The sequence below is a fragment of the Mesoplodon mirus genome, assembly GCF_964341445.2.
Source record: "Mesoplodon mirus genome assembly, chromosome: 2".
NCBI lineage: Eukaryota > Metazoa > Chordata > Mammalia > Artiodactyla > Ziphiidae > Mesoplodon > Mesoplodon mirus.
In genome coordinates this window covers 165,093,005-165,120,324 of record NC_138977.1, presented here as the reverse complement: position 1 = coordinate 165,120,324, position 27,320 = coordinate 165,093,005, and positions in this window count along the sequence as shown.

Genomic DNA, 27,320 nt, shown 5'->3' with positions numbered 1-27,320 from the left:
ATGAGTCTACTACCCAAAGCAATCTACAGATTCAATGCAATCCCTATCAAACTACCACTGGCATTTTTCACAGAACTAGAACAAAAATTTTCGCACTTTGTATGGAAACACAAAAGACCCTGAATAGCCAAAGCAATCTTGAGAACGAAAAATGGAGCTGGAGGAATCAGGCTCCCTGACTTCACACTATACTACAAAGCTACAGTAATCAAGACAGTATGGTACTGGCACAAAAACAGAAATATTCATCAATGGAATAGGATAAAAAGCCCAGAGATAAACTCACGCACATATGGTCAACTTATCTTTGATAAAGGAGGAAAGAATATACAGTGGAGAAAAGAAAGCCTCTTCAATAAGTGGTGCTGGTTAAACTGGACAGGTACATGTAAAAGTATGAAATTAGAACAGTCCCTAACACCATACACAAAAATAAACTCAAAATGGATTAAAGACCTAAATATAAGGCCAGACACTATAATACTCTTAAAAGAAATCATAGGCAGAACACTCTATGACATAAATCACAAAAAAATCCTGTTTGACCCACCTCTTAGAGAAATAGAAATAAAAACAAAAATAAACAACTGGGACCTAATGAATCTTAAAAGCTTTTGCACAACAAAGGAAACCATAAAGAAGACCAAAAGACAACCCTCAGAATAGGAGAAAATATTTGCAAATGAAGCAACTAACAAAGGATTAATCTCCAAATTTATAATCAGCTCAAGCAGCTCAATAACAAAAAAACAAACTACCCAATCCAAAAATGGGCAGAATATCTAGATAGACATTTCTCCAAAGAAGATATATGGATTGCCAACAAAACACATGAAAGAATGCTCAACATCACTAATCATTAGAGAAATGAAAATCAAAACTTGAATGAGGTATTATCTCACACTGGTCAGAACACCCATCATCAACATATCTAGAAACAATAAATGCTGGAGAGGATGTGGAGAAAAGGGAACACTCTTGCACTGTTGGTGGGAATGTAATATGATACATTCTCCACTATGGAGAGCAGTATGGAGGTTCCTTAAAAAACTACAAATAGAACTCCCATACGACCCAGCAATCCCACTACTGGGCATATACCCTGAGAAAACCATAATTCAAAAAGAGTCATGTACCAAAATATTCATTGCAGCTCTATTTACTTTAGCCAGGACATGGAAGCAACCTAAGTGTCCATCAAGAGATGAATTGAGGGCTTCCCTGGTGGCGCAGTGGTTGAGAGTCCGCCTGCCGATGCAGGGGACATGGGTTCGTGCCCCAGTCCAGGAAGATCCCACATGCCACGGAGCGGCTGGGCCCGTGAGCCACGGCCGCTGGGCCTGTGTGTCCAGAGCCTGTGCTCCGCAAGGGGAGAGGCCACCACAGTGAGAGGCCCGCGTACTGCAAAAAAAAAAAAAAAAGAGATGAATTGATAAAGAAGATGTGGCACATATATACAATGGAATATTACTCAGCCATAAAAAGAAACGAAATTGAGTTATTTGTAGTGAGGTGGATAGACCTATAGTCTGTCATACAGAGTGAAGTAAGTCAGAAGGAGAAAACAAATACAGTATGCTAACACATATATATGGAATGTAAGAAAAAATATATATATCATGAATAACCTAGGGGTAAGACAGGAATAAAGACACAGACCTACTAGAGCATGGACTTGAGGATATGGGGACGGGGAAGGGTAAGCTATGACAATGTGAGAGAGTGGCATGGACATATATATACTACCAAACGTAGAATGGATGGCTGGTGGGAGGCAGCTGCATAGCAAAAGGAGATTAGCTAGGTGGTTTGTGACCACCTGGAGGGGTGGGATGGGGGGTTGTGGGGGAGGGAGATGCAGGTGGGAGGAGACATGGGAACATATGTATATGAATAACTGATTCACTTTGTTGTGAAGCAGAAGGTAACACACCATTGTGGGGCAATTGTACTCCAATAAAGATGTTAAAAAAGAAGAAGAAGAAGAAGAAGAAGAAGAAGAAGAAGAAGAAGAAGAAGAAGAAGAAGAAGAAGAAGAAGAAGAAGAAGAAGAAGAAGAAGAAGGAGGAGGAGGAGGAGGAGGAGAAGGAGAAGGAGAAGGAGAAGGAGAAGGAGAAGGAAGAAGAAGGAGAAGGAGAAGGAAGAAGAAGGAGAAGGAGAAGGAAGAAGAAGAAGAAGAAGAAGAAGAAGAAGAAGAAGAAGAAGAAGAAGAAGAAGAAGAAGAAGAAGAAGAAGAAGAAGAAGAAATAAATAAATATAAAAAAAGAAAAACAAAACAAGCAAACAAAAAAAAACACATGAGCTTCAATGAGCTTTCAGTCAGGTGAGCGAAATATACATTTCAAACACAATTCAATGAGGTAAGTGCTGCAAGAGCACAGAGGAGAAAGCAATATCCTCTTTCTGTTATGTTCAAGGAAGTCTTCCCAGAAGAAGCGACTTTCAGTTGGGCATTACAAAATGAATAAGGGTTCTGCACATACAAAGAATGGATAATGGTATCTTGTGTAAAGAGAACAATGCACAGGGTCAATGAATGAGAAGTATCAGGTTGCTGCAAGAAGAGACAATACTTATTGAAAGTATGAATACTTACTGAAACATGCCTTATTATTGCATATTGAAGTAGCACCACTAAGTATCAGGAAATATTCCAGGGGAACAAAAGGAAAATCTCAGACCTGATCCTTCTCCTGGAGTTCATGGTTGAGATAGAAAGAAAATCACACCTGCACCTATAGTACAGAATAAAAAGTGCAATTCCAAATGTGTGCATGAGTTGCCATGGAAACATGGAGACACCGAGTGATTAACTCTGCCTGAGAACGGCGAGAAAACTATGCAGAGAGAATGACCCTTGTATTATGAGTTCATCAGGCATGGAAGAAGTAGGCCGTGGCATTCCAAGCAGTTGGAGCATCTTGTGGCATCAAGCTTGGAGTTGAGGCAGTCCAAGACTTCATAAGGAATTGTTCAAAAATTATTAAGGATGTCAAATGGTGACAGCAGAGCATTAAACCAAGGTCAGAGCTCTTCTAAGCGTGGAGAGTTTTGTGATTGCATAGTCTCAACAAAATTGCCCTGCCTGGGGAGGAATGTATGTGAAATTTACCACTGCTGTTTTCACCTCCTCAGAATTCTTCAAATCCATCCTAAGGTCATTGGAAGTGACTCCAGTGTTGTTACTTTTCTGCATAATGAAACTTTGATGTCGGAAAACATTCAACCAAACAACTCTTTATTGCTATAAAACAAGTGTAGTTAAGCCCCATTGAAACTCACTGCAATAAACAATGGAGAAACACAAAAGGAAGTGAGAGCAACCACAGAGAATTCAAAAGAAACCAAGAGGGTAAAAACCCAACTAGAGCAACTCCTGTCATGCAGAGCAATTGTCGAAGATCAGAGGAGTTAAATGACTCCTCCAGTCCCAGATTCTCTCATGGTAATTGAAAAACAGTTCAGACTTTCCTGAAATCATTGCATTTCCCCTCCAAGCATGGCTTGGAAGTAGAATGCAAGATAAACAGAAATACCATGAAAAATAGTCTAGGGATTAGAAATGTAAAACATTTTATGTTTCAGAAATAAAAGCCATAAAATGAAATCTCTATATTTAATTGTTCCTGTGGATGTTAGTGAGATATTTTTAGAAGAGAAAAAGCTTATATGGCATATATGCACTCCCTTGTTTAGACCAGGTTAGATTACAATGTAATGACTAACCACTTCAGGTTTTATGATTAAACAAATCTTCTAATTTATGTCTGTTCTCCTTATTGCTGTACAAAATTTCTGCTTCATAGCATTGAACATGGACTGAGCACTTGTCTGAGATTTAGGAAGGCCTGATCTATTTTTTTAAGGAATAAAGTGTATCAATTAAAATAAATTGGCAAGGCAAAGCAGTCTTTGGGTTATCAGAAGAGATTTCAGTCTTCTCATTCCACTCCCTTGGAGATGTGCTCCTGAGCTAAGCCACAGAACATCTGCCCAGGCCTCAGTTTCTCCTTGGTCCTATGCAGTTCTCTACTTCCATGTCCCAGGTTCCTCTAAAACTGTCTACAAGTGGGATCCACCTGAATATCCCCAGACCTACCCCAACTCCTATGAAAGTTCTTGGGAACAAGGCAGCAACCTGATTTTTCTATTCAGTGGTGCTTAAAATAGGAAGCAGGAGTTGACAAGGTGGTAGATATATTATTATAGTAATGATGAATAACAGTCATCATTTACTGAACATTCACATGTGTCTGCAACAGGTTTTAGCATTTTACATAGATTACACATTTTGTATTTCATTTACTCATCACAACAATGCTATGATGTAAGTACTATTATTAGCCCCATTTTTAAATAAGGAAACTGAGTTTCAGAAAGCCCTTTCCCAAGGTCACTCAACTGGTTTGTGTCTGAACCAGGATTAAAACCCAACCAGTTAAACTATAAAGCTTTTATTATCAGCTACTGGGTCAGTGGTACCCAAACTCTGATCACTTTTGTGACACTGCTAATGTTGGTGGTCTTTAAACTTTAAAATTTTATTCATCTATTCATCCAAGTTCCACCTTTATTAACATTAAAGTAAACATTAATTTATTAAAATACAAATTGTTGATCCACATACCCCAAGGTCATCTCGCCTGGATTCATTTGAAAAGCATTTATTAGGTCTTCACTGGTGGGCCAGGCAGGGCACATAGCAGGGAATTCAGGAAGGCAATAACCTTTGGAGAAAGAGATGACTGTCAAAGAACAGAAGACTCTGCAGACATCAAACAAGAAGCCCAAGGGGACAGTTACTCTGGGAGAGCCCTGCTGGGTCAGGGTGCAGACAGGTTTGATGGTAACTACGGAAATGTTATATTAGTCTGTTTTATGAGTGGTTGGGGGCTTTCAGGACAGGGCATGAGAAACCAATAGCAGAACTCAGTGCTAGTGTAAGTAGCCCCCAGCTGGGAGGAGGTAGGGTCCTGTGCTCAATGCACCAGTGGACATAGGAATCTGGACTCTCCCTCAACTGTCCCTTCTGGTAGCTGGATGGGTAGCAAGGACCAGGATGAAACTCAGCTTTCCTGAAAAATATCCAAAGGAAATAAATGTGTACAAAGGCTTAGGATATTCACACCTTAGAGAGAAGGAAAATAAAATCCATTCTCCAACATCCAGTAACTCCACAATAGGCAGGAAGCACAGAGATGAACATTAGTAACTACTCCAATGAGTTACACTAGGATAAAAGTTCTCTGAAGGCAGGGAATTCTGTCTACTATATCTCAATTCTTGGAATAGACCATTGCATCAAAGTATAGATGCTCAATAACTATTTGCTGAATTAATAGATAAATTAGAACAGATGCCTCCCTTCCTTTGAGACAGGGAGTTGAAGAGGTAGACGAGGGATATGGGTGAAAACTCACTGACATACTGTAAAGTCTTAACATCATACTAAAAAGTCCAGATTTTCCCTGTAGACCCTGAAGAGGTATATGTATCCTAAAAATGTGACATCCAATCTGGTTTACTGCTGGTGTAAATTATTATACTTTCCCAGTATGCCTCATCCACCAAAGTCCCTCTCCCATCAAAATAACTGAAATTTACTGGGGGTTTGCTGGTCTGAGTGAGTCACATGTATTATATAATTATTTTAATGTTTAGACTAGGACTTTCATAAACTTTAAAAAGTCCTAGCTTAAACTAGGACTTTTTTACAACAACCCATGAAGTAGGTGCCATATTATCTCAATTTTACAGAAGAGAAATTTAGATAATTAAAAAAAGTGTTTTCAAAACACACAGCTAGTGATTGGTGACACAAAAGATTCAAACACAGGCAAGCTATGCTCTTAACCACTGTGATTTATTGCCCTTTCAATTCTATGGAAGACAAGCCCATAGCAAAATTGCGAGGTTGCATCACTTACATTTTGGGAACTCATCCTCTCTTCTCTGTTACCTTTCATCTGTTTCAGCCCTTTTGTCCTTTATTACCCTCAGGGCTTTGTCTAGATAGAGCTCCACCAACCTACTTTTATTTATAAAGAGAGAGATATTTGTTTTATCAGGAATGCAGTTCTCTGGGTCATGATTCTCCAGGTTTACTGCCAGGTATCAGCTGATGAATAGGAAGAAAATTGATTTTTTTTTTTAATTAACAATTTATATCCCCTCTTTCTCCTTCTATCCTGAGCACTGCAACACTAAGATAGAAACAGCATGGGTGAACTAAACTAGGACTGCAGTTAGACCCAGTCACATGGGGTCAAGTTCATGTCCACCAGATTTCATGTTAATCACTTCCTCTTGTGCTCCTCTTGTGATGTTTCTCATTCAGACTTGATACTCAGTTCCAGCCTCATTCATCCTGTGACTTGAAGACCATCCTAGAGGCCTGTTTACCTCCTTGAGTTTGTCAACTAAGAAAATGGCTCTCCTTTCTGGTTCTGATGTCTGCTCCTGGCCCTGTTAGTTGAACAATTTTGCTTGAGTCCCTCAGTCTCTCTAGGAACTGATACATGGAGGTTCCACTACCTGATTCCCTTCATGAGCCAACCAGCTTTCCAAGGTTATGACTAATTAGAAGAGCTCATGTCTAATGCCTTCTCCCTCACTCAGGTTCCATGAGTCTATCTACTATGGGACAGCTTTTAGAAATGTTACCAATTTGTCACTTCATTATCTTGATAACCAGAAGGAGCAATGAGTCAATGAAAAGGTCACTGAGATTGAAATAAAAAGAACTAAATTCGAATCTCTGCTTAATTACATCAAGTCCCTTAGATGCAGTTGTCTCATTAATGTAAATGCTAATATAGCCTGATTCACTAATATTTTAAGCCTTCAATAAGATAATATACATGAAAGTGTGTGTTAAGTATTACAAGCTGCAAAAATGTCAAATATGTTTTCATTATTTTCTGCTTCATTCTGTGTTGATAACATTTTTCCAGACACCGTTTGAACTACAAGAGCAGATTGATTCAAATAAACACATTTCTTGGTCACCCACTTCTATGCGGGGCATTGTGTTTGGTGCTGTGTGCTTACAAAGGTAAGTGGGCATACCTGGAGCATACAATTTGTTCAGCACTGCAGAAATGGCAACTATCCTGAATTAAGCTTTGGAACATACCAAACTATGCCTAAAGGTTGTTGAAGATTCATTTCATCTAGAAGAGGGAGTTAGGCATGTGATTCTACAAATAAAAACCTTTTAAATCTGTGTAAACCACAGTTAAAGAAAAGTGCTTCCCCCTCTGCTGACTGGTATCACTTCATGAACTAGATCTGGTTTATAGGGAGCCCTCTAGAGGTCAGCTGACATTATTGCCTGCATTTTCTGGAAGGAGTCCTTAGGTCTTGCTTTAGTTGACATCTAATTTCCAGATGTGGACTCCTGAATCTCAAACAAGGTAGCATTCACTGTCCACTTTAAAAATATTAATATATATTAAAATTGTGAATTTTTGAAATTAATTTATGTGATTTTCATTTATATTTTCAGAAAAAAAATTGAAGCAGAATTTAAAGTACAATTCTTATGTCCTCTAGTACTTTTATCCCTAACTTGAAGCTGTTTCGTTCCTTGCTTTATTTCTTTGTTTTATCCTTTTACTATTTGGAAATGTATTTTCATGGATTTTGAAGTTTATGAGACAACACTGTTTGTTAGATATTTGTTCATGTTCTTGATTGACTCATACATAAATTTTCATTCACCTATCATGAAAAGCTCTAAATTAACTATTTAGAGTTTAGAAAATGGAACTTTTATGGGTCTTTTTAATATGCTATATATTCCTGTGTTCCTGTTCATGCTTATTTTGCAACAGGTAAAATTTTTGCACAAGGAGGAAGATTTTTTGTTTGTTTGCTTTTGTTTTTTTGTTTGTTTTTATGTTTCTTCCTCTATCCTTATATATTAGTCATATAACTCATCTGACAGTTGATCCTGGGCCATCCTTTAATGATCTTATCTTGTGCTCTTAAATATCTTTTAAAAAATATGTGTATCAATCAAACTTAATTTTACTCTACTTGAGGTAAAATGTCTTACATAAGGTAGGAAGTCAATGAATATCTGTTGACTTAGTTGACATAGTTCTAGTTTCCTAACCACTTTCTTCATTATAAACATTAGAAAAAAGAAAAGCATTTTAGTGATTCTCATATCCATGGGATGGATTCCCAGTGATGACCAAAGATCTCTCATCCCAAAGGTCTTGAAACTATTTAGTCATAATAGCTACATTAAGATAATGGATATTTAATTTGGAAATGATAGATGATATCTTTGCTAGTTATAATTTTTAAGTATCTCTTGTCTCAGGAAGAGAGCAAGGATATTGAGACACTAGGACAGAAACCCAAAGGCAAGATAGGAAAGAAAGCAGTTGCTGGAATAGAGTGGGATGGGGGGAGGGGTTGGGAGGTGTAGAGGCCTGTCATTCATGCTTATGTCAAAGGAGTAACCAGACCAGAACTTGGTTTCTTTTTTTTTTTTTTTTTCTGGCAGATTTTCTGTTTCCTTCCTCCTTCTTCCATTTCCTTCTTTATATACCTATTAGGGAAGAATTTCCATGCCCCCATAAGCCTGGGTTTCTATATGAAGGGACTTGTACTAGACAAAGAGTGTTGGTCTCTTTTCTGACTTCCACTGTTCTCAGGATCTGACTTCCACTGTTCTCAGGAGATGAGGAGTGATTCATCTGAATGGTGAACAAATTAGAAGAAATTGAGAGGGCCCTGCTCAGCCCTTTCCAGAGGGTGCCCACCTATGACAATGACTGGGTTGACAAGTCTGTGTAATGTCGAAATGAAATAGAAGCAAGACTATCTGGCTGTAAACCTAAAGTCATATTCTACCCCAGACTTTCTCCTACATCTTACTCTCAATAGTTCTAAACTTAGAATGGGAAAGAGAGTACTATCTGTGACCACCTGAAATCTGAACAATTCCCTTCCTTTTCCTTTTGAGTTGAGGTGGATTTCAAAATTATATACAGAACAACAAGATAAAATACTAGTAAGTAGGGAAACAGAAGAGAAGAATAAAATAGTTAGAAAAAGTAGAATAAAGCCAGATTTTTTTCTATTTATTCATTCAACATATGTTTATTGAGAATCCACAGTGCCAGGCTCTGTTCTAGATGGGCATGTGTAATGATGAAAGAGACAGGCAAGGTTCCTGCTTCATCAACTTTACAGAACACACAAACTTCACACCATGTGGTCTTACATTTTTCTCTAGAGGTGGGGGCAAAGTGTGCATTCATGTTATTAAAAGTCAAAGAAGAGGGGAAATCATCTTCAATTACATGATGAACAGGAGTTTGTCAACCCAAAGGATTGCTTCTCACCCCAGGTTTCTGGGGGATACTATTGTTTACCACAAGGTTACCACTGAAACCAGCATTTTCTTTACAAGGATACCTAACTTTTGGCTCTAATGATTCATCCAGTGTTAGGTATCTAACCTACACCAGGTCAATCATAGCCTTGACTCAATATTTTTAGCCTTTTGTTACGGGGAATCCGAGTAATCTCTTGAAGCAGGTGAAACTCAAGAGTTGTCAACAGCCATGGTTCTGGATCAGCAGCAAACGGGGAGAAGTTACTGAGAGACAAGAGCCCTGCCTTGTTTTAGCTGTGCCCGATAGTGTGCCAGTGGCTTGCCAGTTGAACAACTCTGTGAAGCATGTCCGCATTCTTCCAATAAAAACACTGAGTTTTAAAACATTTTGACTGCAGTCATAGATAGGTAGAACATAGCTGTTTGTTTTCAAGCTCTGTCATCTTGAGTTTCATATGACATTTTCTACATACATACCTGTCTCATGCCCCTCCCATAAAAATATCTTTCAACTGTACTAAAATCTGTGACAGTTTTGCCACGGTGAGCTGCAAAACCCTAAAATAATTACTTAATCCACCTTTGTATGTTTTTAATATTTATCATAATGCAACTTTTGCTTCTCTTTTCTTTCTCTTCCAGTCCTGTCTTGTGTTAATTTAAAAAGGGATTTCCATCCATTTATCCTCAATCATCCAACCTGGACTCTCTTTAAAAGGCACCAACTGAAGCAAGGCAGTTATTTAACTTTTCAGAACACATCAGGGACTTAGACTTTCATCTCTCTGTGTCTAATTTTTGACTGTCATTAGTGTTGATTCTGAATGATCACTACTTACCCCCAACAATCTTAAGCATTTGGAATAAAAAATATATATTGCTTGTGTAATTTAAACCTCACTGGGGGCCAGATGAAATGAGATCTTTGGCTTCCACAACTTAGAAGGAGAGGAAGGAAGACGTTTAGATTAGATAAGATGTTATAGCTCACCCTGTTGTTGCCATTGTCAAAATGATGTTCTTGATGAAAGAATAAAGCAGTCCGTGAAATCTGGGCTCTTCTTCCACTCAGGGACGCCACATTTCCTTGGCAACACTTGGCCATATTTCACAGTAACTACCTAAGATTCTGATGATGGACTCTATATGGTTTTTGTTTTGAACTTTCTCAGGTTATTAGGAAACCAAATAAATTTTGTCAGATCTATGATTAAGAAAACTGAACTAAAATAGATCTTCCTCAGATTAAAAGCAAACAACCACAGAAAAAAGAAAAAAAATAATAAAAAACAGATTCAGTGTTCAGATCTCAGAAGGAAGTGGTAAAGCCTAGAACACAGCTCTATTGCAGCATCTACATACCCAGAAAACTAAAGAGAAAACTTAGGTAAAGAGCAGTCAGCATTGTAAATTCCTTAGCAGTGATGGTCGGAAGTCTTGGCAGTTCAATAAAAACTTAGGGATTTACCACAAATCTACATTCTTTTCTTTTCTCAGTTGTAGCTCTCTTAAGCAAAAATACTCATGGAATTTTGATCAATTGCAATGGAAAGTATTAAGCTATTAGCTATATAAATGAATGGATTTTTAACAGCAATACAAAAACAGTCTAAATAAACCTAATCAATTTTACTCTTAAAAAGGTGTGCTGCTTTAGGTCTAGTCATAGTCACTGACCAATTTTGATCAAGTCAATCAAGATGTAACTGTTGAAAGTGGAATATTTTGTAAGACACCAGCTCCAGGCTAACTCCAAGCCTGTACCTTATTGAAGGTGACTCAATGTCTCAGTTTCAGTCATTTTATGAAAGGGAATACATAGCCTAATACAGCGGTCCCCAACTTTTTTTGCACCAGGGACTGGTTTCATGGAAGAAAACTTTTCCATGGACAGAGATTGAGGGGTCGTTCAGGCGGTAATATGAGTGATGGGGAGCAGCAGATGAAGCTTTGCTTGCTCACCTCCTGATGTGTGGCCTGGTTCCTAACAGGCCATGGACCAGTACTGGTCCACAGCCCAGGGGTTGGGGACCCCTGTCCTAATAGACCCAAAATCTGTTCACACAATTACAAATTTTTGGATATCTCTGAGATTTTTTATATCTCCCAAATTTTTGTGCTATGCCGTCTCCTTGACAAACATATTTTGCTTTGGGTCAAGTGAAATTTTCTGGAAGCTCAACCTCAAAGATGAGGCAGATGCTAAATGACTGAGATACATCCTAAGAGTTGGAATCTAAAGGTAGACACAGAAACATAAGACATGATTTGTGCCCATCAAACCTATGAGTTGTTTCTGAAATTAGGGTTTCATTTCCACTAAATAGCTCTACAATTCTTTGACAGCTGTGACTCCATTGACTTCAGGGTAGTTTAGCAATGGGAATTAGATGCCATCTCAAGTCCCCCTCTGCTCAATCCACATGTCCATTTTGCTTCTGAGTGCTTGTACTTCCATTTACAAATGTCTTCCTCCAGGGACACCTCCTTGTTTCTGTAGCCTCTTCTCATTAACACTCACTAGCATTGGTTTTTTACCTCCTTCTGAGTTTCCATACCTACAATCTATGACCTGTGTCAATATTTGGAACTCACTAGTGATCCGATTCCTCACCCTACTTTCTCCACTTGTTTTGGTCACTGTATGTATATTGTGCATTACTGAATTGCTTAAAATATCCTTGTGGGGCTTCCCTGGTGGCGCAGTGGTTGAGAGTCCGCCTGCCGATGCAGAGAACGTGGGTTCGTGCCCCGGTCTGGGAAGATCCCACATGCCGCGGAGCGGCTGGGCCCGTGAGCCATGGCCGCTGAGCCTGCGCGTCTGGAGCCTGTGCTCTGCAACGGGAGAGGCCACAACAGTGAGAGGCCCACGTACCACACACACACACACACACACACACACAAAATATCCTTGTGACGGAAAGTGGACTGTACTCATTTGGAACTTTGCTGTTTCTAGGTATGAGTGGTTACCTCAATGGTCTACCTCTTTACTATGGAGGAGCTATGATAATCACCATAACATCACAGTGGAGAGCATGAGCTGGAATGGGAGTCAAACACAGGTGAGATTCAAGCTCTGTCCACTGCCTGCTAAAGAAAAACACGTTTGTTTGCTTGCTTCCTTATTTATGAACTTTTATTTTATTTTACTACTGTCTGGATGGTCACAGTGAAACAAACACTCTGAAATTAAGTTCATTTTTCCATCTGATGATAACCTAAAACACATTGCCTTATACTCTCTTAAATACACCATTTTAAACAAGAGGAGGAGGTGACAAACAGGGCTTTGGAGTCAGAGTGCCCTGGCCCATAACTGCAGTCCATTCCCCAACTTCTTTAAAGAATTAATGAGTGCTTGAGCTAGTTCCTAAGCCCACACTGTGCCAGTGTTCTCAGCTGTATAATGGATATAAAAGCCGTACCTACCTCATAAAGTGTTATGAGCATTAAATGTGAAACCACATTTAAGCATCAAGCCTGGGATAATTATGATGATAGCAACTTAAGGCATTCCTTGTAGAGTTACTTCTTACCAGGCTCTATTCTCTAGTACTTTACATACACTTGCTTTTTAAGCCTTGCCTCTGTTATTTTGTTCTTCACTTAATAGGTAAAGAGACTGATGTTCAGGGAGGTTAATATAAATTTTTCAGTATCACAAAGCCAGAAAGTGAAGAGTTTGATATTTGAAACCATATCTGTTTGGCTTTATGGGTTATGCTCTAAGGATAGTGCTATCTTTCTATTAGGTGGTGAACAAAAGCCAGACTACTGGTGAGAAATTGTGTTAGGGAATTGATTTTCAGATTAGTGGGCTTTACAGTATACTGGGAAGGGAGTTTAAAAAATAATGGTGGACTTCCCTGGTAGTGCAGTGGTTGAGAGTCCGCCTGCCGATGCAGGGTACACGAGTTCGTGCCTCAGTCTGGGAAGATCACACATGCCACGGAGCGGCTGGGCCCATGAGCCATGGCTGCTGAGCCTGCGCATCTGGAGCCTGTGCTCCTCAATGGGAGAGGCCACAACAGTGAGAGACCCACGTACTGCAAAATAAATAAATAATAATAATAATAATAATAATAATAATAATAATAATAATACTGGTAAGATAACTGAATTCTCAAAAGTAATTCTTGATATCCCAGTAGCCTTTACGCTATGTGTAATTTCATGCAATTGTGTAACATTTATCAAATGTGTACTTGGTGCCAGGTAGTATAGGATACCAAGGTTATAAATAGGAATAATTGTGACCTCTACCCTCATTTTTGCTGACCCCATTCCCTGAACCACATCTTTTTCTTTTCCTTTTTCTTTTCTTTTTTTTTTTTGAAGTATAGTTGGTTTACAATATTGTGTTAGTTTTTTGGTGTACAGAAGAACATTGTATATAGTTCCCTGTGCTATTCAGTAATAGCTTGTTTCTTACCTACTTTATGTACAGTAATTTGTATCTTCTAATCCCACAGTCCTAATTTATCCCTGCTCTACCCACCTTTCTCCTTTAGTAACCATAAGTTTGTTTTCTATGTCTGGGAGTCTGTTTCTGTTTCATAAATGAGTACATTTTTGTTATATTTTAGATTCCACATATAAGTGATATCATATGGTATTTGCCTTTCTCTTTCTGACTTGCTTCACTTAATATGATAATCTCTAGGTCCATCCATGTTGTTGCAAATGGCATTATTTCATTAATTTTTATAGCTGAATAGTATTCCATTATATATAGACATATGTATATATGTATTCCATTATATATGTATCACATATATATTACATATATATACATATATATGTATTACATATATATTCCATTACATATGTATTCCATTATATATATATATATATATGTATTATATATATATACATGTGTGTGTGTGTGTATATATATATATATATATATATATATATATATATATATAACTTATTTTTTATATCCATTCATCTGTTGATGGACATTTAAGTTGCTTCCATGTCTTGGCTATTGTAAATAGTGCTGCTATAAACATCAGTGTGCACGTTTTTTTGTTTTGTTTTTTTTTTTCCGGTACATGGGCCTCTCACTGCTGTGGCCTCTCCCGTTACAGAGCGCAGGCTCAGCGGCCATGGCTCAAGGGCCCAGCTGCTCCGCAGCATGTGGAATCCTCCTGGACTGGGGCACGAACCTGTGTCCCCTGCATCGGCAGGCGGACTCTCAACCACTGCGCCACTAGGGAAGCCCACGTATCTTTTTGAATTATAGTTTTGTCTGGATATATGCCCAGGAGTGGGATTGCTGGGTCATATGACAACTCTATTTTTAGTTTCTTGAGGAACCTCCATACTGTTTCCTACAGTGGCTGCACCAATTTACATTCCTACCAACAGTGTAGGAGGATGAACCACATCCTTTATCATGGCCTCTCAGTGATTAGAAAAAAGTTTCCCAGATTGAAAAAGTAAGAAGAAATTGATATGGATTTGGGGCTGAGATCAACTCACACAAATAAAATCTGATTTTGAAAATCCTAATCCTTGGATGTGAGAAAGCAGTGATCATCATATCTGCTAGCTTTGCTGTTATGACTTGAATTTTGTCCTCCCAAAAAAAGATGTGCTGAAGTCTTAAATCCAGCACCTGTAAAGATGACCTTATTTGTAAATAGGGTTTTTGTATATTTAATCAAGTTAGTGGGATCATTAGGGTGAGCCTAATCAAATATGACTGGTGGCCTTATACAAAGAGGGAAATTTGGACATAGACACACAGAAAGAACACCATGTGAAGACACAGAGACACACAGATGGAAAACAACCATATAAGAGATGGAAGCAGACATTGGAGTGATACAACCACAAGCCAATTAATGCCAAGGATTGCCCTTAGCCACTAGAGGCTAGGAGAGAGGCATGGAGCATATTATTCCTCAGATCCTCCAAAAGGAGCCAACCTTGCCAACACCTTGACTTAAGACTTAGTTGCCAGAACTGTGAGACAATAAGTTCCTGTTGTTTTAAGCCACCAGATTTGTGGTATTTTTATGGCAGTCCTAGGAAACTAGTGCATCTGCCAAATGACAAAGTTGGGAAATAATTCCCCAGGGAGCCTAACATTCCAGAAGCAGATAGAGAGAACTAACTCTTAAGTGGGTTTTTATGTCAAATAATATAATTCAAGGCACAGTACATTGAAATCAAGGCTCTAATGATGACAAGCAGATTATACATAGCCACCATTCTCCCCTAATCAATACTTTCCTAAAGGAATATAACTCTCAAACCCACCAGTCCACTGATCCCACCTTCTCCAACATACATAGATGTCTTCATTTCCCTACCCTTTTGCTTATAGTTTTTTTTTTTTATCTTTTCAGTCTACCTGTGACCTCAACCAAATTTTTTCTTCTACTGCCCCTTGTCACTTTAACATGAGCACATATGGGCTACTATTGTAGCCAAGAATTCACTTTATTATTTTATCTTTGTCCTTCCAAATAACGTGTCCAGGACCCCACCAACTCTCGTATTTCACTCACTCCTTGAAATGCCTGTTTTAACACTTTTCTAAATAAAAGGAAGCAATCCCTGAATGTGTCTTTCTTTGTTGAAAAAAAAAAAGCTAAGAGGAAGAGGAAATGGAAGCTTCTTTCCATATTGCCTGAAGAGTGAGCTTTGATGGGTCCAGGATTCCTTAATTAAAATAACATTACTGAGATTTAGACAACGTGGTTTTGAATCCCTGCTCTGTCACTGACTAGCTCAGTACCCCTAGATGTATTACATAATTTACATGTGCCCCAGCTGCCAAACTGTAAGATGGGGTAACAGTGCTGCTTAACTTAAAGAACTGTTGTGAAGGTAAATTAAGTAATCATGCATATATACTTCATGCCTGATACTTAGTAAGGACCCAATATACATTAGCTCTTCCTATTAGTCATCTATATTTTTGGTACATATTTTATTTTTACAATAATGTGTTCACTGAGTTCTGTCTATTCCTTGTTTAACTGGGACTTTTGCATAAATTTTTTATGCAATCTCTTAATAAGAAATTAAAGTAGTAAAATTGAAGAATAAATATAATAAAAAAATAAAATAAAGTACAATCAATGCCAATAAATATTCCTTGATGCAGGTTTTCTTTTTTAACTTGACTTGGTGCAATTGATTTTACACCTGCATTTTATGAAGCATATTTCATTCTTCTAAGTATTCAATTACACTGAATAGATGTACTAGTACAGGCTGGTAGCTATGCCATGACTAGAAATAGCAGTAAATCCACATTTAGGAAATCTTCCAAAGCTACTATTGAAGCATTTCCTTTGTGTCTGAGATTCTTCATCTTGGGAAGAAAAGGAAAGAAAACTTTGAGGAGTACACTGGAAGTCAGCTATAGTCAGTGGTGAGGCCGAATCTGGCCTCTGTACTCTGACACCGAATTAAATCTTGGAGACAGAATTTTGGGTGAAGTAGAAAAGAATAGCTTTATTGCTTTGATAGGCCAAGGGAGCCACAGTGGGCTAATGCCTTCAAAACTGTGTGTCAGTACCTGGACTGGGTAATAAGAAGTTTTATAGTAATGGTTCAGAGAGAGTGTGCGCAGCTCTTGGATATCCTTCTGATTGGTTGGTGGTGAGGTAAGTGGGTGAGTCAGCATCATCATCCTTCTGGTTCCAACAGATCTGGGGTCTCTGTGCTTGAGAGCACCATAACGTTAATTTATCCCACTTGGTTGGGGGTCTCAGTATCTGCAAAACAGTTCAAAGATATTGTTATGTATATCCCTGAGGGAGAACAAGGACCGTACCACAAGGCTGCACTACTGTTTTTTTTTTTTGTCTTTCCTTTGTCTCTACACCCCCTCGCTTCCTTAATAACATCTATTTGAACCTGCTTGATGGAACTCAGGGAGGATCCTTGAGGCTGAATGTAGCCTATTTCCTGTAATCAAGAAATTGGGGACACAGAAAGGCTTTTGTTCCCAGGAGCCCCACAGGGTCCTGCTCAGTATCATTGGCATGAAATATAGTATATGCAAATGCAAGGAATGCAGTCCAATATGCCAAGGCAATTTTGGGCTGTTGTCACTATAAAAACTCAACATATAGTATAGATATATGTTTATTGAGTTAATTGTTGGCCCCTACTAAGACACAGAAAACATAAATAGGGCAATATAATTTCAAGAAGATAAGTCTTCATCTTAATTTCAATATATTAAGTCCAAAGGGATTTTATTTGTATTTTTTATTGGGGTTTATTTTTTTCTTCCTTTATTTTCTTTCTTTGAAGGGGACCCTATTACATATGATTTAGCACTTAAACGACTTAAACTGATTAATGATTAGAAGAATGGGTAGATGGCTGGATATATGGATAGTAGTATGTTCAGTAGTCTGAATAGTAGGATGTATGGATATATGATAGGATGGGAGGTAGAGGGATGGATATATTAATAAAAGTCAGGTTTCTCCAAATACTCTAAAAGGCAATTACCAGGTGTCTGGAACATAGAAGACACTCAAAACATCTTGCCTAACTCAATTTTATAGGTACCTATTCTCCCAGATGTATAGTAAATTCTGCACCAAATGGGCATCAAAGTTGGCTGCTGATTGACTTCCATTTGGCATATATCTAATTGTCTTCTACAAAAATAAGATGATAGGAGCCAGTGTCAGGGTGGACAGATTCTGCTCACCAAGGTCTACTCCCAAGAAGAGGTGACAATACAGGACATGGAAGTACCAAAGGAAAGAGGACACACTTCTTTTCCCAACCAAAGGCACTTAAATGGAGTGAGACAAGCATGAGATTTAAAATGAGAAGACATGAGTTAGTGTCCTCATATATTGCCTGCTTACAGGTCCCTAAGGCAGGTCCCTAAGCTATCCTGAGTATCATTTTTCTCAAATGTAAATTGGAAAATATTCCCTCCTAGGGAATTCAATTAAAGAAAGCTCATGAGCTTGTGTGTTAAACTTTAGAGTGCTCCACAGATTTAGTCAATATCCCTATCAGATGCAATAGGGAAGGTCAACTTCCTAAACTGTAAAAGTATAAAAGGTGAGAGACCTTCCACAGGCCGCTGAGGTTTTGAGACATGTGACTTCACAGGGCTATAGAGTTCTGTTAAATACATTTTTCAATATTTTGTTCTTGAAGCAGTTTGTATCAAATACAGTTAAACAGCAAAGCTTGGGAGCAAAAGGAATAACAAAGGCATATTTCAACATATCTAACCTCTTGCAAATCATTCCTACAATTTCAAATTGTATTTTTACTAAGTAACGGGGGAGGCGTTTTTTCCTGGAAAAAACCCACCAGCCACAATCTGGACTGTGCCTGGAATCTCAGATGCTGTGTAGGACATAAATACATCATAAAACATGAGCTTGCCTCCCCTCGGTGCAGCTTTATTGCATATTTATGCCTGTGGCTCCACTGTGCTTCTGAAACAGGAGATATCCTTGTTTACTGTTTGGACTGACTCCACTGCCACTCACCTGTGCTGAGCTTAATCTGGCAGCCCCCTTCTGAGCTCAGTGAAGCATTTTTTTTTTTTTTTGAGCCAGAAGGAGGCTGGGGAGTCTACATAAATTCAAAGAGTCCACAACAAGTATTGGCAGGAAGAACATACTGAACTCTGAGGCCTCTCCAGCATTTGCAGGATCAAAAATGCCAGGGCAATATCACAGGTGCACGGTGTCACAAAAGTTGGCCGCCAAATCACACATGCTAATCAGAATGCCTGAAGGTTGGCAGAGTTCATGCAGCAATTTCTCTCCCACCCATCTCCACTCGACTTTTCTGGGGAACAAACAGGGAGATGTTGAATCTGATTGTTAATGAATCAGGACACACTTTATTGGTCCTAAAGTACATTTGTCATGGCAATTTACATGAGTTAGCACCAGGCTACCAAAGCTTGCTGCAGAATCTAGCAAGTGTTCATTTTAATGAGCTAACACACGCAGAACAACATACATATTTTTATGGTATTTATTACATATTGTCATACACACTATTAAATTAAATTATGGACCATTTGCAAACTGAAAAAAAAAATAAAGTGTTCCTCATTAGAGCAAAAAGGAATCTTAAGAGACACCCACTCCAGCAGCTCTTATTCTGTTGGATATAGAAGAAATTCTGGTGGTATTCTATGCTTCATCCTAGCTAAAAGGAGACCCAGAGATTGCACCTAAGGTGAGGTCCTGGAAGTCTGGGATGGGAAGGATAGGCCCTTGGATTATACAAGGCAGAGTCCAAGAGAAAAATAAACTTTGACAAATAGGTAACCAAGTTATCAATTCTTAGGAACTGAAAGAAAAATCTGAATCATGGGCAGAATGGGGGATAATACACCAGAACAAAAGGATTCAACATGAGGAGTGAGTAGAAGACACTAGAGAGACTCCTTGAGTAGGTGAAACACTAGATCAAGGTGGCAGGATGTTCTGACAACTTAGACTTTAACTTTTCATAAAAATTATTAATAATATCCTTGCTCTCAATGTACACGTCCACTTGCAGTTGGAATAAACTGGTTTGATGTGATGTCTTTCTCTAGGACTTTCTGGAATGTTGCTATTTGCCCTCCTCCACATTTTCACTAATTGCCCATACTCTAAGCTCCTGCCTTTCTGAGAATCAGTGTAGCATGATGATTTAAGAACATAGACTCTTGGTTCAAATCAGACCTACACCTACTGGCTATTTTCCCTTGGGAGACTTACTTAACTTCTGTATCCTGTGCACTTGTAAAATGGGAACAATGATAATAACTATCTTTAGAGTTAGTGTGAGGATTGAGTTAAAATATGACAGGCCCTTAAAAGAGTGCCTGATAATTAATGAATGCTATTTAGGTGTCTCTAACATTTATTGATATTCATTATGTATCTTCTTCTCCTCTATTGTCTAGGGCTAGCCATGTGGAGGAAGGCAAGAATAACAGGCTGAGATAAAATAAATAAATAAATAAATAAGTGTTAACATAACTTTCAGTTGAATATTGTTGATTTTTTTAATGTGGCATTTTGAAATAGGGATAATTAGGTACATTGGTATAAATAAGTAGAATGTTTCTGAATGCAGACTGACATAAGTGTGTTAAATTGGAGACTCAAATCATATGAACAATATCACTGTCATTAATGTGATTTTTCAAAATGATGATCAGTTATATAACTCAGAGTAAAGTTCTGAAAAAATAAAAGTACAATTGCTTATTGATTTGCACATTCATTGCATTCTTGGATATCCAAGGTATAATAAAAATAAACAAAAATTTCTTTGGGATTTTATGAAAAACAGACATACTTTCTGGGTCCACACAATTATAATCAGGTTTTTTACTCACATGGATGGCAGAATGGCAAAATCATACAGAACACAGAACAATTCTGTATTGTGCGGGAGGGACTGTGCAATGCACTGCACTCCCTGGGCCCTGCCTTCTAAATACCAGTAGTTCTCTTCCCCCCATTCATCATGATAATAAGAAATATCCCCCAAAATTTTCAAAATGCCTCATAAGGTAAAGCATTGACCTAAAGACTGTCCAGGACTGAGAGGAAGTTTATTGATAGAGAGAAAGCCACAAGCATTTGACCAGGGAGTTCATACAGAGTAATAACAGACCAGGAACAAAATCCAGTGAAATACAAACATTTGATAGACAAGAAAGGGTGAGAAGCAGCCTGCAAAGACTGGGAACACTCAGATGGAGGACCACGACCAAGGTCAAAGGAGAAGAGGGAAAGACAGTTTTCTAAAGAAGAGAATAGTCAACGGTATTGAATGGAGTAGGTTAATTAGGTTAAATGAGAGACTGTTGTAATTCCACTGAATCTGAAAATTGAGGTCATTTCTGAACTGTCCCAAGGCTGTCAGTGCTGCCTTTGTGGGTAGAGAATATATTGTAGCTCATTTAAAACTGGACATCAAGAACTGGTGACAGTTTGCTGTCAACTCTTTCTGAAAGCCTAAATGAGAGGAGAGTGGGATGGGGAATAATGATTGATATGGCTCATTGGTTCAAACCACCTGAGTCTTAACTCCCATTCTTTCACATTTCTTTCATGAAGTACCTTACCTTTCCATGCATGTAAAATGCAGAGCAATGTCTGACTTCAAGCAAACTTGCAGATGCATTTTTATCTGTTTTTAAAACCAAAGACATTTCAGGTTTAAACAAGAGACACTTTTTCTTGAATACGTTCTACAAAGGGACAGTGAACATATATAGACCTTATCCTCTTCTTGAAGTCCCTGTCAATATTTTTAGTCATGTTCTGGATATAACCACAGGTCATGTAAATAATAGCACATTCCTTTCTATTTCCCCACCATTTGCCAATCTGGCACATTTTCTGTTTCTTTCCAGGAGAAAGAAGCCAATATTGCTGTGTCTGAAACCATTACAGCTTCTCCCAATAACTGTGCATAGCCTTAGAAATGTCAACAATTTCTGGCTGTGGAGAATCTGATTGCCAACATTTGTCTTCAGTCTTGCAGTTGAAGTGGCAAAGAAGAGCATCCTCAGAATATTATCTTATGGATGGAAGAGAGTTGAGTATATGCTGAAGAGGGCAGGGTAAAGAGACTGATAGAATGGAACTTAAAGTGGTTAATTGTTGAAATAAGAATATCAACAAGGCTGCAGGGAAGGAATCCAAAGCACCCATCTTAGATAGAGGGAGAGACCCCTTCCCTTTCTCATTCCATAGGAGGAAAAAAGAAAAGTATAGTCATGGCTATGGTGAGTGGGGGATGGGTGGATGAGACTTTTCAGAAGCTCATGCACAGGTCTATATCACTTAAGATGCTTTAATAGATGTCCCAAGAAAATTTGAGTTAAACAGTAAAGATATTTATTATCTCGTTTAAGAAGTAAAAAAAAAAAAAATCCAGACTTAGATAATAATAATAATGTGAAGTAATTAATAGAATTATCTGAAAAATGACCCTAAAATCTCACTCTTAATTGCTAGGAAAACAGGTCAGCTGAGGCAATGGAGGAAGGTTGCTACCTTCTCCAAGAGGGAGGAGCAGTACCCAAGCTAATTTCTATGCTGGGGGACCATTGGTTCCCTTCCCCTAGCACTGCTAGGCAGTTTCTGTAAACCAATGGTTTTCAATATATAATCCATGGTCCATGGGCCAGCAGCAACAGCAGCAGCAACATCATCTGGGAACATGTTAAAAACATAAATTCTCGAACCCCATCTCAGACTACTGAATTAGAAACCCTCAGGGTTTAGTAATCTGTATTCTAACAAGCTAATGTTTGAGATCCACTGCTATAAACAGCTGATACCCCAAATCCAGATGCAAAGACCAGATTATTGAGGATTTCAGGTCAGTTATAAAGACTTTATGGAGACAAACAGGAGAATAGCTCTGTGTGATACCCACGTCATGTTGCTAGTAGCCATCCTCCTGGAGCCATTTCAAATGAATCCTCCAATTTAGTTAGGAAAAGTGAAGATTGCTGGTTTTTAGCAAATGTAACACAAATTTGATCAGTCACAAGGATATTCACAAGAGCACTGCAGAGACAATGTCCTAAAGGTCATGCTGATTCAGTTTTACCTGAAAATTTGTCTCAACATTCTAAAGCTCAGACATTCCTTATGGTATGAGAACATGAGACAGACCTAAATTTGCAGGCCAGCTCTGCCTTAGACTAGATGTGAGGCCTGGTGTATCTTAGCCACTCTGAACATAATTTTCCTCATAAAGCTCACACATACTGAACTCTTAAAGTTATTGTGAAAAAAAAAAACAAGATAATGTATATTATACTTAGCGCAGTGTTTGAGGTGTCATATTAACTCAATAAGTGATAACAAAATTGCTCATTGCAGTGTTGTTTTTGTTGAGATTTTTGTGGTTGATGGCACCTGATCTGGGTGTCATGCTGAAGCTACAAGGAAAAACGACAGTAGATAAAAGGGGAGTATACAAAACCAGTAAGAAATTCAGTCTGGGAGAGAAGGGTCACAGAAAAGGCTTCCAAGAGCATGATACTTGAGATACAACTTGATAGTTGAGTAAGAGAGAGAAGAGGCATGAGGAAAGGTGACTCAGAGCTGAGGGTGCAGCTTGGAGATAGGCACGAAGGCTGAAGACAGTTAAGCCATTTTGAGGATGTTCACGGAGTGCAGCTCCAACAAGGAGTAAGACTCATGCCAAAAGAGGATGAGATGAGACTGAAAACTAAGCCGGGGACCTTGTCATGAAGATGCTACTTGGCCAAACGAAGATATCAGCCACCTTTGAAGAAAATGGGAATAGATCGGTGGGCTTTCAGCGGGGGAATGAGATCTGCTTTAAAAAGGTTACCCAGGCTAGAGGGAGGAGAATATACTGAAATGGAAAAGAACGTTGGAGTCAATGGATTTGTTTGGAGCTTGTTAGCATAAATCAGGACTTTAGTTAATAACATATTAGTTAATCAATTGTGATAAAGGTACCACATGAATGTCAATAATAGAGGAAACTGTGAGGGAATGGGGGGTAGTTGGAAGAGCAGAGGGGTATTTAGGAACACTGTAGTTTCTGCTTAATTTTTCTGTAAACCTAAAACTGCTCTAAAAATAAATTCAATTAATATAACAACAACAACAACAAAAAAAGAGAACAAGGATGAGGGCTTGGGTAAGACCATGGGAGGAGAGTGAGAGACAGTTTTAAGAGATTGTGATGAAAAATAATGTTTTGATAGATAACAGGAACCTCGTGATCAAGGCTTCCCACAATAAGAAAAAAGAATATATACAATAGACTCTTTGAGCACATCTTATATGACTAGCAATGTGCCAGGAACAATGGGACTTGGTTCCTGAGTTTAAGACCTCATGGCATCACTAGGAGAAAAAGCTACATGTTCTGGACACTATTTGAACATGCTGAGGACAGCTGGTGCTAAAAGCTAGAGCAGATGGAAGAGACCCATTTAAAAAAAGGTCTTGAAAAAACTATTCTTGACCCAAAACCCAGAGTCCCAGGATCTAGTCCTAACTGTCATTGTCTTGAGGGGTAGTGACCTTGAGCAAGTAACTAACCCTTTCTGGCCTTAGTTTCCTCCTCTATATAAATGATGAAATTGAAATTGAAGATATAGGGAAATGACCCAAGACCATGCCCCTCCAAACACAGTTTACACCTGCAAGCTGGCACACTGAAAGTTATGGGGTAAGCAGAGTGCATTTTCCTAGAAAAGCTATTTTTTTCTGATAATAAGTAATTCAAAACATTACCCTTCTATTAAAATAAACATAGACATACTCTGGCATAAAATATAAATATGCATACATTTTAAAGATAAAACACAAAGCTTCAAAGACATATTTTGCTTGCAAGGTGTGATACGTAGACTTCTAAGATGGTCTCAGTGATCTCCACCTCCTGGTATTTGCATCCCTGTGTAATCTTCTCCCCTTGAAGATATGCTAGACCTATAACTTTCCTCTAAAGAATAGAAAACAACAAAATTTATGGGATAACATTTCTGAGATTAGGTTATAAGAGACTGTGACTTTCCTTCTCTGTCTGCCTAGCTCTCTCTCTCTTCACTTAATCACTCTGATAAAGCCAGTTGCCATGTTGTCAGCTGCCCTGCTGAGATGTCCACATGGCAAGGAAGGGCCAGCAAGGACCTAAAGCCCTTAGTCATACCACGCACAAGGAACAGAACCCTGTTAATAACTGTGTGGCTGAGCTTGGTAGTGTATCCTTTCACATTTGAGTCTTGACATGAATGAAACCCTGGTTGACCCATTGATGGTGAGACACCAGATAACCCCAGCTAAACTCTTCGTGGATCCCAGCCCCACAGGAACAATGAGATAATACAGGCTTGTTTCTGGTGTAATTTGTTATAAAGCAATGGGTAACTAATAGAAGAGGGATCACTTGAGGCCGTGGCCAGAGATACCCATTGAAGTCATGTCTCCTTTGCCTCTGCCTTTAGTAACACTTGGTGGAAATGTCTATGAAACACCCTTAAGAAGAGCAACCTTTAAAGAAGGGGGGCAGGTGGAGGGGTGTTTCATTGTAAGCATAAACTCCAAGATTTCAGATCTCTAGAATGCAAACTTCTCTGGGTCCAAGGAATGTAATGGAAACTAAGCTATTTGCCCAAGATTTCCTGGCTGATTAATGATGAGCTGGAACTAAATGCAGGTCTTCTGATACCCATGTAGTCTTCTACCAAATGACACTGAGCCCTGGCATATGTGAGTTTATCTGCATATATGTGATTACACTAATGATTAATATTATATATGATATATGCATAAAACTATAGCATTATCCTTACTGAATCCACAAATCCTTTTCTGGACATTTGCTGGTTCTCTTATTGGTTTGAAGCATCTGAATGCAAGGTCGTTTCTCTTTTTTTTTTTCCTGTTTGTATTCAGTGACTCCTAAAGGATACTATCAAGACTCTTTGGATGATGATCACACAATGTTGAATTGAAAGCATTTCCAAAAGCCCCAAGACATATTTTAACACTCACCTCCAGATACCATTGTTGCATGGTTGCCCAAGATAAGGCTGGCCCTACTTTATAATTCGACTCTACTTCAGGCCAGAGGGAGTGAAGCAGAACACCATAAACCCAGCCAATGGAATGTTCTTCCACCCTAAAGACAAACTGTAGAGAAATGATATGGTAAATGTGGATAGACAGTCCCTGCTTTTAAAGAACAGCAAGTTCTTGGAAAAGCCAGTGTAACCCTCAGAGAAACTATAATTGCCATGGATACCCAGAGAGCAGGGGACAAATCTACTGTTGTTTTTGCTTCTACTTGGCTACTGAAGCTATTCTTGTTGTTACATTACTGTTTCTGTTGCTGTCCTTTTAACGGACCCTGCCCTTGGCATGTGTCCTTCAACCACCATGGAATGTCTTAATAATGTGGAACCCGATGCTATTTACTTATGTATTGTGTTTGTCAGGATGATCTAAATTATGCTGCAGTAACAAACAATCCCATATTTCTGATTCATACTAAATGCTCACCATGGATTAGCTGCAGGCTTCTCTGGGTCCTTTTCACTCCAGAGCTCAGGCTGTCAGAGCAGCCATCTCTAAACCATTGCCAATTATGGTAGCACAGGGAAAGACAACGTAGTAATTGTGAACTTGTTCTAAAGTGCTTTCCCAGAAGTGATACACCGACATTTCATTGGCCAAAGCAAGTCACACAGCTGTGCCTAACTGCAAGGAGAGAGAAAAATGCAATCCTAGCATATGCCCAGGAGGAAGTGAGTTATAATACTTGGAGGAGTCTGAATATCTATGAGACACATACCCTCAAGTTAAGGTTATATTAGAGGCTTATGAGCAGAAAGTATATAAATATACACATCAACATTAAATCTGCAAATTTTATAACAGGGCTGAATGGTTTGCAAAGTCCCATTCTTTTTGGTCAAATGGCATTCTCCCCAGTTTCAATCATACTTAGCGGAGACAATGCAGGCAAACAAGTAAGACATTGTTTCATGGACAATCTCTTCTTTACTCCAGCTCATGTTCTCAGCCTCGTCTCCCATCTCGATCAGGGATTTTGTTTCATCAATTTTTTTCTGCCTTCTGTATCTCTAAACACATTTTGTATCTGGCATCCCCCATCCCTGCCATCACTCTTTCTTTCCATCTTTTCATAGCCAAGAATCTTAAGAGTAGTCAGTGTCAATTCTCCTCACTCTCTAACCTCACATTCTTCATACTTAGAGGTTCTACCCATACTCAAAGGGGAGGAGACTAAACAAGAGTGAGGGACATTAGGGTCATCTTAGAATTCTGCCTGCCACAACTAACAAAGAGCCACAGATCAAGAAAGTTCAACTACAGGTGGGAGCTGCATCTCACTTGCTTAAAATCTCTAACCGATAGGATAGTTCCTGTTGAATGAAAGAATGAACAAATCACTGAGGACTCTGGGTCAT